The sequence below is a fragment of the Bos indicus x Bos taurus genome, chromosome 8 (genome assembly GCF_003369695.1).
Source record: "Bos indicus x Bos taurus breed Angus x Brahman F1 hybrid chromosome 8, Bos_hybrid_MaternalHap_v2.0, whole genome shotgun sequence".
Taxonomy (NCBI): Eukaryota; Metazoa; Chordata; class Mammalia; order Artiodactyla; family Bovidae; genus Bos; species Bos indicus x Bos taurus.
In genome coordinates, this window is record NC_040083.1 from 82450477 (window position 1) to 82466263 (window position 15787).

At 41.4% G+C, this 15787-nt stretch overlaps 1 long non-coding RNA gene across 2 annotated transcripts in view; it reads right to left on the bottom strand.

Moving 5' to 3' along the window:
- Positions 1-772: 772 nt before the first annotated feature.
- Positions 773-15787, bottom strand: part of LOC113897497 — a 73599-nt gene continuing 58584 nt past the window's right edge. Inside the window, exon 4 of one of the 2 annotated variants that reach the window (XR_003512351.1) lies at positions 773-1045. This is a non-coding gene — a long non-coding RNA (uncharacterized LOC113897497). The other variant, XR_003512350.1, reaches the window with a different exon arrangement.

Consider the following 15787-nt stretch of genomic DNA (forward strand, 5'->3'; position numbering starts at 1 on the left):
CTAAGGAAAGAAGTTCAACTCAGCTTCATAGGTATTTCCATCTACTTCTGCACTTTCCCATTTGTTTCATTTTAAAGATGATAGATCATCTTCTATCTTCCATATAGTCATGTCATTCTTTTTATCTTTATCAGTTCCTTTTGTAACTTTCAATAATATACTTACAATATGAGCCTAAGATTCTTACTAAAATAAGAATCTTAGGTGCATAGTCTTATCCTCTTCTGTCCTTTTTCCCTTTCCACTTGCCATGTTGTATCATCTATACCCAACAACTTCCACATTGTCAAGACTCATGTTATTTATCATTTATATTCTGCTGTGAAATGGTACATGCATCTGTGCTGTGTCAATACTTTAATTCTAAAAGCTAAAACTCAATAAAATCCTTATATTATTATGACCGTTTAAAAACTTCACTGTAGATCCAAGTAATGGTCTAAGTTTATATCTCCCTTTCTTGTTCCTTCTAGAGCTTCTAATTGCTTATTTATTCTGGCATTGTTGGGTTTATTGCAACTTTATATTTTTTTTCCCATTCTCCAAAGAATACTAGGAAATGTATGAAACTTCCTTTTCCAAGATACCTCCTTCTTGGACAGTTAGCTCCCTAACAGTGATTGTTTTCTAGGTTGCTGCATTAGCTGCATTCTGGAACTTCCCTTTGTCATTCTCCTGGTTTCAGTTCACTGTGTCTCAGATCCTGATATCGCTCATCTCTAAATATAACTGCCTGAGAAAGGCCTTAGGAGAGAGAAACTTGGTCTGAAAATATTTTCATTACATTTAATTTATAATTAGACTGAGCACAAAATTTCCAGATAATAGTATTAGAATATTTTTGTTGTGAGTGGCAGAAAACTTGGTGTACAAAGAGAAGGGTAGGGGGTTTCTGGTGAAAATAACCAAAGAGTCTAGAGTTGAATTGTCTTCAGGTATGGTTCAATCCACAGGTTCATAGAGTTTTACCGGCTTTGGCTCTGCTTTTTTTTAAGTTGATTCTCTCCTTTCCCCCACCCACTGCATTGTGATCAGGGAATATGATCTGCATTAAAAAAAATAATTTTTGACATTAATTGAAATATACATGCTCAATTTATATCAAAGAAGTCTTATTATTTTCCCAGATTCTATAAATACATTTATATTGTATTTCAAAAGCCCAGCTTTATTTGTTTTCCTTAGCATTTTTCTGATCTATGTTTCTCCCTTATTTGCTCTATTCCCACAGCCCCCTATTGGGCTCCAGTAGTTGTGATGGAGACCATTTTAAATTCAAAGCATTCCTTGGACTATGTGTGGTATAGAATCTCTATTAACCTACACCTAGGAGTCTGGTGCATGGGTATTCAAAGATATTTGTTAAAAGGGTTAGTTTATAAAATGGAAGAGTTTGTCTAAAGAAAGAAGTTCAACTCTGCTTCATAGGTATTTCCATCTACTTCTGCACTTTCCCATTTGTTTCATTAAAAAAAAATTCTCTTCAGCTATTTGAAATCAGTATCTAATTTTTAGTGGGAATATCTCAGGGACAGAAGAAATACCTCACTGACCGTGTTTTTGCCTGCTGTTTTTACCCACCCAAATTCTCACTATTCATTTTCTAAGAGTGCAGAAAACCTGTGGAAAAAAGATTCGTATTCACAACTAAAGTAAAGGAACTCACGGAGTGTCCGTTTTCTCAGACTCCCAGAGTCCTAACGACAGGCACCTGGAGCAGCCCATCTGAACTCACAAACAGGGTGGCGTTGCTCAGGAGTCAGCCTGAGGCCTCTCTCCTACAGACACTTCGAGGTACAGAGCGAGGGGATGCAGAGGGATGGCAGAGGTTCAGGGGCACCAGGTCTGCTCCCCTTAGAAACATCATCAAAGGGCCTGACCCCTTGGAAATTTGTCTGCTTGATTTATGGAGCAAGTCTAGCCTCACCCAGAAAAATTTCTCTTTCCCCCAAAATGAACCTTCTGTATTCAGACTTTTTTTTTTTTCTTTTTCTTTTTAAAGACACAACTCTTCCCAACTCCAGTGAGTTAGGCATAATTTGAATTTGTCATATGGTGCTGATATACAGAAGGTTTTGTCTGGCTGTTAATACTGACAAAAGGAATTGAGGTTTTCCCAGTAGAATGAACAATCTGTATTTAATGAAAGCAAGATTCTAAAAATTGGCTTCTACAACATGTAGGTCTTATAAAATTGTACATGGCTCAGGGACCATTTGGATGATATACAGGCGTGAGCTATTTTATCCAAAGACATCTTCTTAGTGATTCCAGTTGAGGTCCAGGGCTAAGGACTTCACATAAATCTCATCTGAGACAGACCCCAGGTAGATCTTCCCTTCAGTCGGCATTCCTGTGTTCTGTGTGGCTCATTTCGTTTTTTGACAGAGTAATAATCACAAAGTTGTGGTCAGGTATTGATTTTCAAATGGTCATATTTCTTAATGAACTCACTCCACAGTCTGCTGGGTGGGAGATGCTACTCACTCAATGGCTAGTTCTGTTTTATTCTGGAATGAGAAAAACATTATTTTGGATCTCATTCTAAGCATCTCTTCAAGAAATCACCTTCACACTTGAATTTGAAACAAATCAAAGCATCTGGGCTAGTACACTGAGTGTCACTGATGTTTTCCTGTTTTATTCTTTCTAACCGAAGCAAAATTAGAAAGCTTTCCTTCCTCCAAATTGTAGGCAACATAAAAGATTAGAATAGACTGAAAAAGAAAACTTAGTTTCTAAAAAATTCTACTTCTAGGAATTTAATTAGCTATTATACACACACACACACACACACACACACACACATATACATATATATGCTGCTAAGTCGCTTCAGTAGTGTCCGACTCTGTGCAACCCCATAGACAGCAGCCCACTAGGCTCTGCCGTCCCTGGGATTCTCCAGGTAAGAATACTGGAGTGGGTTGCCATTTCCTTCTCCAATGCATGAAAGTGAAAAGTGAAAGTGAAGTTGCTCAGTCGTGTCCGACCCTTAGCATGGACTGAAGCCTACCAGGCTCTTCCGTCCATGGGATTTTCCAGGCAAGAGTACTGGAGTGGGGTGCCATTGCCTTCTCCGACATATATATATATATATATATATATATGTATATTTTAAAAGTCTAGCTATGAAAAGATCTTCAGTCAGCATTTTATTTAATTAAAAAACACCCTGGAAACTACTTAAATCCAAGTAATAAAGGGCTACATACATGCTAAGTTGCTTAAGTCGTGTCCGACTCTTTGCAATCTCATGGACTGTAGCCTGCCAGGCTCCTCTGTCTATGGGATTCTCCGGGCAAGAATCCTGGAGTGGGTTGCCATGCCTTCCTCCAGGGCACCTTCCCGACCCAGGGATCAAACCTGCATCTCTTATGTCTCCTGCATTGGCAGGTGGGTTCTTTACCACTAGCGCTACCTGGGAAGCCCAATAAAGGGCTACTGAAATATATTGTAGAATATATAGCATATATAGCCTCTGACAGAACAGGATTCTTTGCAGTTGTTAAAAGAAATGAAATTGACCTATTTGCGTTAACAGAGGACGTTCTTCAAGACATCTCATGTGAAAATAAGGCAGGTGAAGTACTATGGGTATTAATTGTGTGATCCCCTCTGTGAAAAAATTTATATATGTGCATGTGTGTGTGTGCATGTTTTGTGCAATGCATGATTTGATATATGAGCAAAATATTTTCTAAAAGAACTGTAAGAAACTACCAATAACAGGGTAAGAATGATCAAATGAAGAAGGAGAATATTACTTTTCACATTACAACTTTCTGTAATGCTTGAATTATGTACCTGAATTAATTTTTTAAAAACATGTTATCAGAGGTTATCTATGGGTAGGTTTATAGAACATTATTAGTATCTTCTTTATAGTTTATACATTAAAGAAAATCAGCAAATATTATTTTAAAAACCTAATTATGGGGATATTATAGTCTTAACAACAGCAAGTAAGACGGTTAAATTTCAAAGTTTAGTTGTTTCTTTAATACAACTTATAAATTCAAGCCTTTCCAATCTAACACAAATGATGCTTGTGCAAGAAAACTTTTGCTCTGGTATGTGAAATAGGCTTGAGAAGAGAAAGTTGTTTTAAAGTGTAATAATCTTAAATCAGGGTTTTCAAAAATACATTTTTGCAAAAATATCAATGCATAATGATTTCAAGAAAAATACATGAAATGAATCAACTGCAGACAAAATGCATTTCTGAGTGCTTTTCTTTAGTTGCACACATGTTGGTCAGAAAAAAAGTTAAATTTAAAGATTTTTCTCAAACATACCGTAGTTTGGCACAATCCTTAAGAAATACCATCAAATGAGGACACTGAAACATACTGCATGTTTTCCTTTCATGAAGCAGTTAAGTCATTGTGCATTTCTTTCCCTATACCTGATAGTTTCAACTCTGTGTTTAAAATGTCTTGAATCCAGCCCTGATCATTCACTTAAGACACAGTAACACTGTTCTCCGGTATCTGTACAGAGCAGCAGAGAGAACACAAAGCATTCACACTCCCCTCAGACTCGCTGATTAATTGATTGATTAAAAAGTGACATGGAAGTTGATTCTGGTATACATCACTCCCATAAAATTAATGATCACCTCAAGAGTGGTTTTAGTCCATATTCAACAGGACCTGGGCAGTGATTTTCATTCTATTTCATGTTTTTCTCTGATTAAAAATAGACTTATCTCTTCCTCTAAGTTGAATTTCAAAGTCCAGTTGCTGTGATTGCTTGGTAAGAAAGGTGTGAATCATATTTGCATCTGTGAATTGTGAAGAATTTTAGTTTTTGATGGTGAATAAAAAGGGGAAAGCGAGATGTGCTTTGGCTAGACACAGAGCTTCCAGGAAGCCTAGAGGTCTGTACCTTTGCTCAGAGTTCTACAGAGTCCTAGGAGATTTAAAAGCATTCTCTTCTCACTAAGCAATGCCTCAGAGGGTGCCAAGTCTCACCATAGTTTTTCAGATTGCTTAATATGAGTAGTCAAATTTAGGACAAAAGTCTCTGTTATTTCCAGGGAGAATATTTTAACAATGTTTTGTAGGAGTTGACTTGCTCCAAATGCATTTCATTAAATATGAAATGGGCTTCCCTTGTGGCTCAACTGGTAAAGAATCAGCTTGCAATGTGGGAGACGTGGGTTCAATCCATGTTGGGAAGATCCCCTGGAGAAGGGAAAGGCTACCTACCCACTCCAGGGTTCTGGCCTGGAGAATTCGATGGACTGTACAGTCCATGGGGTCACAAAGAGATGAAACACCAAATAATTCCTGATGAAATACCTGCTCAGGTCATAGTTGGGGTCTCAGGATAGACCCTAAGTCCACTGCTAGTCACATCACTGAATGTTTTCTTCATTGCATCAGAGTGGCAACTCATTAAACTTCATGAATTTTTCAGAAAAAAGTTTTTCTCATTCTGGTTCTTAGTGGTCTCCCAAACCACTTCAGTATTCTTGCCTTGAGAACCCCATGAACAGTATGAAAAGGTAAAATGATAGGATACTGAAAGAGGAACTCCCCAGGTCAGTAGGTGCCCAATATGCTACTGGAGACCAGTGGAGAAATAACTCCAGAAAGAAGGAAAGGATGGAGCCAAAGGAAAAACAATACCCAGTTGTGGATGTGACTGGTGATAGGAGCAAGGTCCGATGCTGTAAAGAGCAATATTGCATAGGAACCTGGAATGTTAGGTCCATGAATCAAACCAAATTGGAAGTGGTCAAACAGGAGATGGCAAGAGTGAACGTCAACATTCTAGGAATCAGCGAACTAAAATGGACTGGAATGGGTGAATTTAACACAGATGACCATTATATCTACTACAGCGGGCAGGAATCCCTTAGAAGAAATGAAGTAGCCATCATGGTCAACAAAGAAGTCCAAAATGCAGTACTTGGATGCAATCTCAAAAACAACAAGATTATCTCTGTTCGTTTCCAAGGCCAACCATTCAATATCACAGTAATCCAAGTCTATGCCCCAACCAGTAACGCTGAAGAAGCTGAAGTTGAACAGTTCTATGAAGACCTACAAGACCTTTTAGAACTAACACCCAAAAAAGATGTCCTTTTCATTATAGGGGACTGGAATGCAAAAGTAGGAAGTCAAGAAACACCTGGAGTAACAGGCAAATTTGGCCTTGGAATACGCAATGAAGCAGGTCAAAGGCTAATAGAATTTTGCCAAGAGAATGCACTGGTCATAACAAAAACCCTCTTCCAACAACACAAGAGAAGACTCTACACATGGACATCACCAGATGGTCAACACTGAAATCATATTGATTATATTCTTTGCAGCCAAAGATGGAGAAGCTCTATACAGTCAGCAAAAACAAGACCAGGAGCTGACTGTGGCTCAGATCATGAACTCCTTATTGCCAAATTCAGACTTAAATTGAAGAAAGTAGGGAAAACCACTAGACCATTCAGGTATGACCTAAATCAAATCCCTTATGATTATACAGTGGAAGTGAGAAATAGATTTAAGGGCCTAGATCTGATAGATAGAGTGCCTGATGAACTATGGAATGAGGTTCGTGCCATTGTACAGGAAACAGGGATCAAGACCATCCCCATGGAAAGAATGCAAAAAAGCAAAATGGCTGTCTGGGGAGGCCTTACAAATAGCTGTGAAAAGCAGAGAAGTGAAAAGCAAAGGAGAAAAGGAAAGATATAAGCATCTGAATGCAGAGTTCCAAAGAATAGCAAGAAGAGATAAGAAAGCCTTCCTCAGCCATCAGTGCAAAGAAATAGAGGAAAACAACAGAATGGGAAAGACTAGAGATCTCCTCAAGAAAATTAGAGATACCAAGGGAACATTTCATGCAAAGATGGGCTCAATAAAGGACAGAAATGGTATGAACCTAACAGAAGCAGAAGAGATTAAGAGGTGGCAAGAATACACAGAAGAACTGTATAAAAAAGATCTTCACGACCAATATAATCACGATGGTATGATCACTCACCTAGAGTCAGACATCCTGGAATGTGAAGTCAAGTGGTCCTTAGGAAGCATCACTATGAACAAAGCTAGTGGAGGTGATGGAATTCCAGTTGAGCTATTTCCAATCCTGAAAGACGATGTTGTGAAAGTGCTGCACTCAATATGCCAGCAAATTTGGAAAACTCAGCAGTGGCCACAGGACTGGAAAAGGTCCGTTTTCATTCCAATCCCAAAGAAAGGTAATGCCAAAGAATGCTCAAACTACCACACAACTGCACTCATCTCACACGCTAGTAAAGTAATGCTCAAAATTCTCCAAGCAGGCTTCAGCAATACGTGAACCGTAAACTTCCAGATGTTCAAGCTGGTTTTAGAAAAGGCAGAAGAACCAGAGATCAAATTGCCAACATCCGCTGGATCATCGAAAAAGCAAGAGAGTTCCAGAAAAACATCTATTTCTGCTTTATTGACTATGCCAAAGCCTTTGACTGTGTGAATCATAATAAACTGTGGAAAATTCTGAAAGAGATGGGATTACCAGACCACCTGACCTGCCTCTTGAGAAACCTATATGCAGGTCAGGAAGCAACAGTTAGAGCTGGTCATGGAACAACAGACTGGTTCCAAATAGGAAAAGGAGTACGTCAAGACTGTATATTGTCACCCTGCTTATTTAACTTCTGTGCAGTGTACATCATGAGAAACGCTGGGCTGGAAGAAGCACAAGCTGGAATCAAGATTGCCGGGAGAAATATCAATAACCTCAGAGATGCAAATGACACCACCACCCTTATGGCAGAAAGTGAAGACGAACTAAAAAGCCTTTTGATGAAAGTGAAAGAGGAGAGTGAAAACGTTGGCTTAAAGCTCAACATTCAGAAAATGAAGATCATGGTCTCTGGTCCCACCACTTCATGGGAAATAGATGGGGAAACAGTGGAAACAGTGTCAGACTTTATTTTTGGGGGCTCCAAAATCACTATAGATGGTGACTGCAGCCATGAAATTAAAAAACGCTTACTCCTTGGAAGGAAAGTTATGAGCAACCTAGGTAGCATATTCAAAAGCAGAGACATTACTTTGCGAACAAAGGTCCATCTAGTCAAGGCTATGGTTTTACCAGTGGTCATGTATGGATGTGAGAGTTGGACTGTGAAGAAAGCTGAGCACCAAAGAATTGATGCTTTTGAACTGTGGTGTTGGAGAAGACTCTTGTGAGTCCCTTGGAATCAAGGAGATCCAACCAGTCCATCCTAAAGGAGATCAGTCCTGGGTGTTCATTGGAAGGACTGATGCTGAAGCTGAAACTCTAATACTTTGGCCACCTCATGCGAAGAGTTGACTCATTGGAAAAGATCCTGATGCTGGGAGGGATTGGGGGCAGGAGGAGAAGGGGACGACAGAGGATGAGATGGCTGGATGGTATCCCCGACTCGATGGACGTGACTTTTAATGAACTCCAGCAGTTGGTGATGGACAGGGAGGCCTGGTGTGCTGTGATTCATGGTGTCGCAAAGAGTCGGACACGACTGAGCGACTGGACTGAAGTGTAACCTTGCTTCTGACCTTGATCCACTCCTCAATGACACTCAATTTTAAATCTAGTTCAGTCACATTTGAAGTACTGTTCTAGGCCTTAACCCTGTGTTGCCTATCTTGGTTGTGATAAACTTAACATTACTTCATTTTGAGCCAACCCCTGCCCCAGTCCTATTTCCATCTGCCACAAGATGTTGTGAATCTGCATCCAAAGTGGGAGTTTGCTTGGACCATTTGTGTCTCTTTAAAGGTCTTGAAAGTAAGTATGTTTATTATCTTTGGCTTTGAAGACACCAGGCTTGCTTACCTCCCATGACATTTTGTCCTTGTATATCCTTGTATGTGAACAGTTTTGCAGCAGCAAAACTCCATCTCTCAAGGACCTTGGCAGCAGGGCAGTGAGTAATGGTTTTCAGAGAAAAATCTCTTTCTGAACTCATTTTGCTTCCCATCTCCTGGCCCCCGAACGACTGTTACTAACAACAATCAGACGTCATTTCTTCTCCCGCAGATGATCTTGTTTTTAGATGAACATCTTCAGTAGAGCAAGTTGACAGATAATTTGCCCTCATCTTTCAATTATCTCCATTGTTTGCTATCACCAAGTATAGTGTTAGTTGCTTGGACATGTCTGACTCTTTGCAATCCCATGGACTGTAGCCCGCCAGGCTCCACTATTCATGCTATTCTCCAGGCAAGAATACTGGAGTGGGTTGTTGGGGTTGTGATTGTTCAGTTGCTCAGTAGTGTCTGACTCTTTGCAGCCCCACTGACTGCAGCATGCCAGGCTTCCCTGTCCTTCACCATCTCCCAGAGCTTGCTCAAACTCATGGTCATTGAGTTGGTGTTGCCATCCAACCATCTCTCTGTCATCCTTTTCTCCTCCTGACTTCAATATTTCCCAGTATCAGGATCTTTTCTAATGAATCGGCTCTTTGCATCAGATAGCCAAAGTATTGGAGCTTCAGCTTCAGCATCAACCCTTCCAATGAATATTCAGGATTGATTTCCTTTAAGTTTGACTGGTTTGATCTCCTTGCAGTCCAAGGGACTGTCAAGAGTCTTCTCCAACACCACAGTTAAAAAGCATCAATTCTCCAGTACTCAGCTCTCTTTATTGTCCAACTCTCGCATCTATACATCACTACTGGAAAAACCATAGTTTTGGCTATATTAACCTTTGTCGGCAAAGTGATGTCTCTGCTTTTTAATACACTGGAGTGGGTAGCCATTCCCTTCACAAGGAATCTTCCTGACCCAGGGATTGGGCCTGGGTCTCCCGCATTGCAGACAGATTCTTTACTGTGTGAACCACCATGCTGCTGCTGCTGCTGCTGCTAAGTAGCTTCAGTCGTGTCCGACTCTGTGCGACCCCATAGACAGCAGGCCACCAGGCTCCCCCGTCCCTGGGATTCTCCAGGTGAGAACACTGGAGTGGGTTACCATTTCCTTCTCCAATGCATAAAAGTGAAAAGTGAAAGTGAAGTTGCTCAGTCGTGTCCGACTCTTCGTGACCCCATAGACTGCAGCCCCCCAGGCTCCTCCGTCCATGGGATTTTCCAGGCAAGAGTACTGGAGTGGGGTGCCATTGCCTTCAGACTCTCATTTCCTCATGTCTTTGAAGGTGTATCTCTATCTTTAGCCTTCTTTCAGAAGAAGATTTTTCTACCTTCTTGCTTCAGCTAGTTTTTGACCTAGATTCCTCTACTCTCCCAAAAGCCAATATTCCACCCCCATCCCAAATCCTCAGGAAAGGAGCACAAGTAGGTTTCTGCCTCCAAACAGCATAATATGGAGAGAAGCGGTCCACTGATCTCTACTCTTCTACCAACCTACCCTCTAACACATGCCCCCACAGCTGTATGGCAGATCACATCCTAGCAGAGCCTGGCATGGATTCTAGAGAAAAAGGAGCTGGGCTCAGGGTCAAGATGAAACCTGAAGATACTATTTCTCTGAGCATAACCGGCCCTTTATGGTGGATGCATTTGCACAGTCTGGGGATAATCTCTTTGTCCAGGAGCAGACCTGAATTTAGAGGAGAAGTCTAGAATGGAGCAAATAACGCTTCTCTGCTATTCCAGTTACCAATTTGCTTTCCCAATGTAAGTAAGCAGAAATTACTTGCTAATCACTTAGAGACCAGGAATTGCAGACCTGATGCATGCAAATCAACCACAGTATTGTTTTCTAGCACAGTTTCTTTAAAAAAATCATTTGAATTTGAATGCCTTCTCCAGTTTACCTTAGCCTGGAGATAACACTTGCTTATCCTCAAGTGTTTTGAGTTTACACTTGCTTGGACTTCAGTTTAGTTCAGTTCAGCCACTCAGTTGTCTCCAACTCTTTGCGACCCCATGAACTGCACCATGCCAGGCTTCCCTGTCCATCACCACCTCCTGGAGGTTGGTCAAACTCACGTCCATCAAGTCGGTGATACCATGCAACCATCTTACCTTCTGTTGTCTGTCCCCTTCTCCTCTTGCCCTGAATCTTTCCCAGCATCAGGGTCTTTTCCAATGAGTCAGTTCTTCACATCAGGTGGCCAAAGTATTAGAGTTTCAGCTTCAGCATCAGTCCTTCCAATGAATATTCAGGGTTGATTTCCTTTAGGATTGACTGATTTGATCTCCTTGCAGTCCAAGGGACTCTCAAGAGTCTTCTCCAACACCACAGTTCAAAAGTATCAATTCTTAGGTGCTCAGCTTTCTTTATAGTCCAACTCTCACATCCATACGTCACTACTAGAAAAATCATAGACGGACCTTTGTTGGCAAAGGAATGTCTCTGCTTCTTAATATGCTGTTTAGATTGGTCATAGCTTTTCTTTCAAGGAGCAAGCATCTTTTAATTTCATGGCTGCAGTCACCATCTGCAGTGATTTTGGAGCCCAAGAAAATAAAGTCTGTCACTGTTTCCATTGTTCCGCTGTCTATTTGCCATGAAGTGATGGGACCGGATGCCCCGATCTTTGTTTTTTGAATGTTGAGTTTTAAGCCAAATTTTTCACTCTCCTCTTTCACTTTCATCAAGAGGCTCTTTGGTTTTTCTTTGCTTTCTGCCATTAGGGTGGTATCATCTGCATATCTGAGGTTATTGATATAACCCATGGACTTAACAAGCATATTAATTGAGGAACTTTTGAGTTCTCAGCTCTGCATTAGGCATTACAGAGATGCCTTAGACAGATGAGGCAAAGGCCACAAACTTCTTCATAGTAAAATTTCCTGGGACTTAGACTCTCAAAAGGGGCTTCCCTGGGGCTTGGATGGTAAAGAATCTGCCTGCAATGCAGGAGACCTAGGTTTGATCCCTGGGTTAGGAATATTCCCTGTGAAGGGAATGGCTATTCACTCCAGTGAATAGCCATATTCCTGCCTGGAAAGTTCCATGGACAGAGGAACCTGGTGGGCTATAGTCCACGGAGTCACAAAGAGTCAGACACAAATGGAGACTAACACTTTCACTTTTCACTTTAGGATCTCAAGAAGACAAAGCAGGAAATATATTAGTGACAAAGTTAAGGGAATTTGAGCCAAGGGGTCAATGTTGGCCAACAGAGCTGGGGAGGCATCTTCATATATGAGGAAAGGATTGTTGAAGGGTAAGGAGGGATTGTGAATGGAGAAAGGCAATCAAAGATTCATGAGCCAAGATATAAATCTGTGGGCAGGTCCTTGAGGGTTTAAGATGAGGAGAGCCTTGTCTGAGTAGCAGGGTTTGTGTGAAGGAGTTTCAGGAGTTGCAGATTCTTTTCACATCGACAGTGGTTCTTGTCTCCTTTTAATACTCCCGTATTCAGTATTTAGATGATGTGATTTTTGTCTAACTGCACTGCCAAGCATCCCTCCTCCAGACCACATCAACCAAAACAAGACTTTAGATTTACTTTTCTGTGGTATTCTCCCATTATAATCCTCTGGCTTTTCACACCCAGGAGGCCTTTCCACAGCCATGCTATCAGGCACATGAAAGATTTTCCTGTAGAGCCCGAGCCATATATGAATCTGCCCAAGGCCAAATCTAACAGAGGAGACAATGTAAATGCCAAATGAATATCTGGAATAGTCAATTCAGGTTTACATCATATACCATGCACTGAATTTCTAAGGCAGGATAGCTTATTTTTATGATCAATCATTGCACTAATGTGTTGTTAATCACATTTATCTCAGGTTATGATTATTTAACAGTTAATTGTTGGAACGAAGAGGCATCATTCACTTTCTTATCCTTTAGGCTAATTTGGCTGTTCACAGTTATGAAGTTCCTTTGAAAAATACTGGTAGCTTCTAGTAGTTATAGATCTATGTCCTCTCCCTTATCCAACTCACCACCAGGATGCTTTTGAACTGTGGTGTTGAAGAAGACTAAATACTGGTAGCTTCTAGTAGTTATAGATCTATGTCCTCTCCCTTATCCAACTCACCACCAGGATGCTTTTGAACTGTGGTGTTGAAAAAGACTCTTGAGAGTCACTTGGACTGCAAGGAGATCAAACAAGTCTATCCTAAAGGAAATCAACCCTGAATATTCATTGGAGGGACTGATGCTGAGGCTGAAGTCCAATACTTTGGCCACTTGGTGCAAAGCATTGACTCATTAGAAAAGACCCCGATGCTGGGAAAGATTGAAGGCAGGAGGAGAAGGGGATGACAGAGGATGAAATGGTTGGATGGCAACACTGACTCAATGAACGTGAGTTGGAACAAGCTCCAGGAGATGGTGAGGGATAGGGAGGCCTGGTGTGGTGCAGTCAATGGGGTCATAAAGAGTCAGACATGACTGAGCGACTGAACAACAACAACAACAACAGGCGAGAAAAGGCCAGGGCACAATTTTTGAAAGAATGACAAGCCCAAGGACACAACATAAATGGATTAGAATGAAATGGGTCAAAGATGGCAGACAAGTCAACTTAACTAGACCTTGAACCTCAATCCGAAAGCAAAATGACATACCCAGAGGCACCATGACAGTTTTAAGGCCAACTGTTAAAAGACCAAAAAGTGGGTGATGGCCCAATTCTTGGAAATCTCCACCCTCTCCCCAAAATTGTTGGAATAATCCTCCCACTCATTAACCTATGAAATTACCTAGTCCATAAAATGGCTACCCTGGTAACTCAGATGATAAAGAATCTGCCTGCAATGCAGGAGACCTAGGTTCAATCCCTGGGTGGGGAAGATCCCCTGGAGAAGGAAATGGCAACCCACTCCAGTATTCTTGCCTGGAGGATTCCAAGGGCAGAAGAGCCTGGTGGGCTACATACAGCCCATAGAGTCACAAAGTGTCAGGCAAGACTCACACAAAATCTAACCATGCCACCTTTCTAGGCTGCACTCATCCTCTGTGATGGCCCACACTCTGTGGAGTGTATTTCTCTCTGAATAAATTCACTTCTTTGTCTCTCACTGAATTCTTTCTGTGATGAGACATCAAAAACCTGAGCTTCATTACACCTGAAACCAGGTCTGTGATCTCAGTTGGAAGACTGGGTTTTGGCTGGGTTCACGTCCCAGGCATGTGGGTTCAAGTCCCAATTTGAGGAAAACAATTTCAAAAGCACATCTAAGATCAAATTCTGCTACATCAGTTCAGTTCAGTCACCCAGTCGTGTCCGACCCCATGCACTGCACCATGCCAGGCCTTCCTGTCCAATACCAACTCCCGGAGTTGACTCAAACTCATGTCCTTTGAGTTGGTGATGACATCCAACCATCTCATCCTCTGTCGTCCCCTTCTCCTCCCACCTTCAATCTTTCCCAGCATCAGGGTCTTTTCAAATGAGTCAGCTCTTCACATCAGGTGGCCAAAGTATTGGAGTTTCAGCTTCAACATCAGTCCTTCCAATGAACATTCAGGACTGATTTCCTTTAGGATGGACTTGTTTGATCTCCTTGCAGTCCAAGGGACTCTCAAGAGCCTTCTCCAACACCACACTTCAAAAGCATCAATTCTTCTACTGGAAAAACCATAGCCTTGACTAGACAGACCTTTGTTGGCAAAGTAATGTCTCTGCTTTTTAACATGCTGTCTAGATTGGTTATAACTTTTCTTCCAAAGAGTAAGCGTCTTTTAATTTCATGGCTGCAGTCACCATCTGCAGTGATTTTGGAGCCCCCCAAAATAAAGTCTGACAATGTTTCCACTGTTTCTCCACCTATTTGCTATGAAGTGATGGGACCAGATGCCATGATCTTCATTTTCTGACTGTTGAGCTTTAAGCCAACTTTTTCACTCTCCTGTTTCACTTTCACCAAGAGGCTCTTTAGTTCCTCTTCACTTTCTGCCATTAAAGGTGGTGTCATCTGTATATCTGAGGTTATTGATTTTTCTCCCATTGATAGTGTCTTATACTGATAATGTTTCCTGTGGAGGTACGGGTCGGCAGTGGTCTGCCACAGGGACAGGGGCTCTGGGTGTGGGTATGGTATAAGTCCTCTTGTAGGAGGTCGCCATTAACCCCACAATAGAGCTGCCAGAACTTACATAGGACTGGGAAATAGACTCTTGGAGGGCAACATGCCTTAACACTACTCATTTCTCCAGTGAAAATTTACTTCTAACACTCCCCATGATAAATAATAAACTGTCTGAGGCAGATGGAGATATGATTTGAAGCCCTTGCCTTGGGCTCTTCTGAAGCCTAAATTCTTGATAAGAGTTCTTTATATGTTAATCAACAACTGTTGACAAATCACCCTAAGGCATAGATGAAAGTTAAGTATAAACATAGATATCATCTGGTTTGCCTGTATTCTGGGTACTCCCTCCCTTTAATCCCTAACAGCTGTCCTAAAGCAACCTCCAGGAAAAATATAACCTAAGTCAAATAGCATGCTTGCTATCTATTCATGTGCAGCCTTCATGCACATCTCTAGCACTTCCCAACCCCTCTGTCATCCTAATGAGACTGATACCATTGAATTTCTACTATAAAGAAATACAAAAACACCACTGCTGGAATCCAAATCCAAATGATTGATTTCACAGGGATCCAGAGACAAGCTACTTGGATCCATATGTAGCAGATGTGTTGATACATTGTTAAGATCCCCCTTTAGCAATAAAAGACTTGTTCCCTGAGTTGCTGGGAGTTCTGCTGGAAGCAGGCCTTTCAGCAACACCTCCACTCCCACCCCACTTCCCTGGGAATCGCCTAGGCTGAAGACAGCTCCTTCATCCAAGATTACTTCCCAAGGTTACAAGTTCCTGGGGCAATTTGTATCTGAAGACTGATCAATAATAGGTCCTGAAGGGCTGGCCCCCTTGCC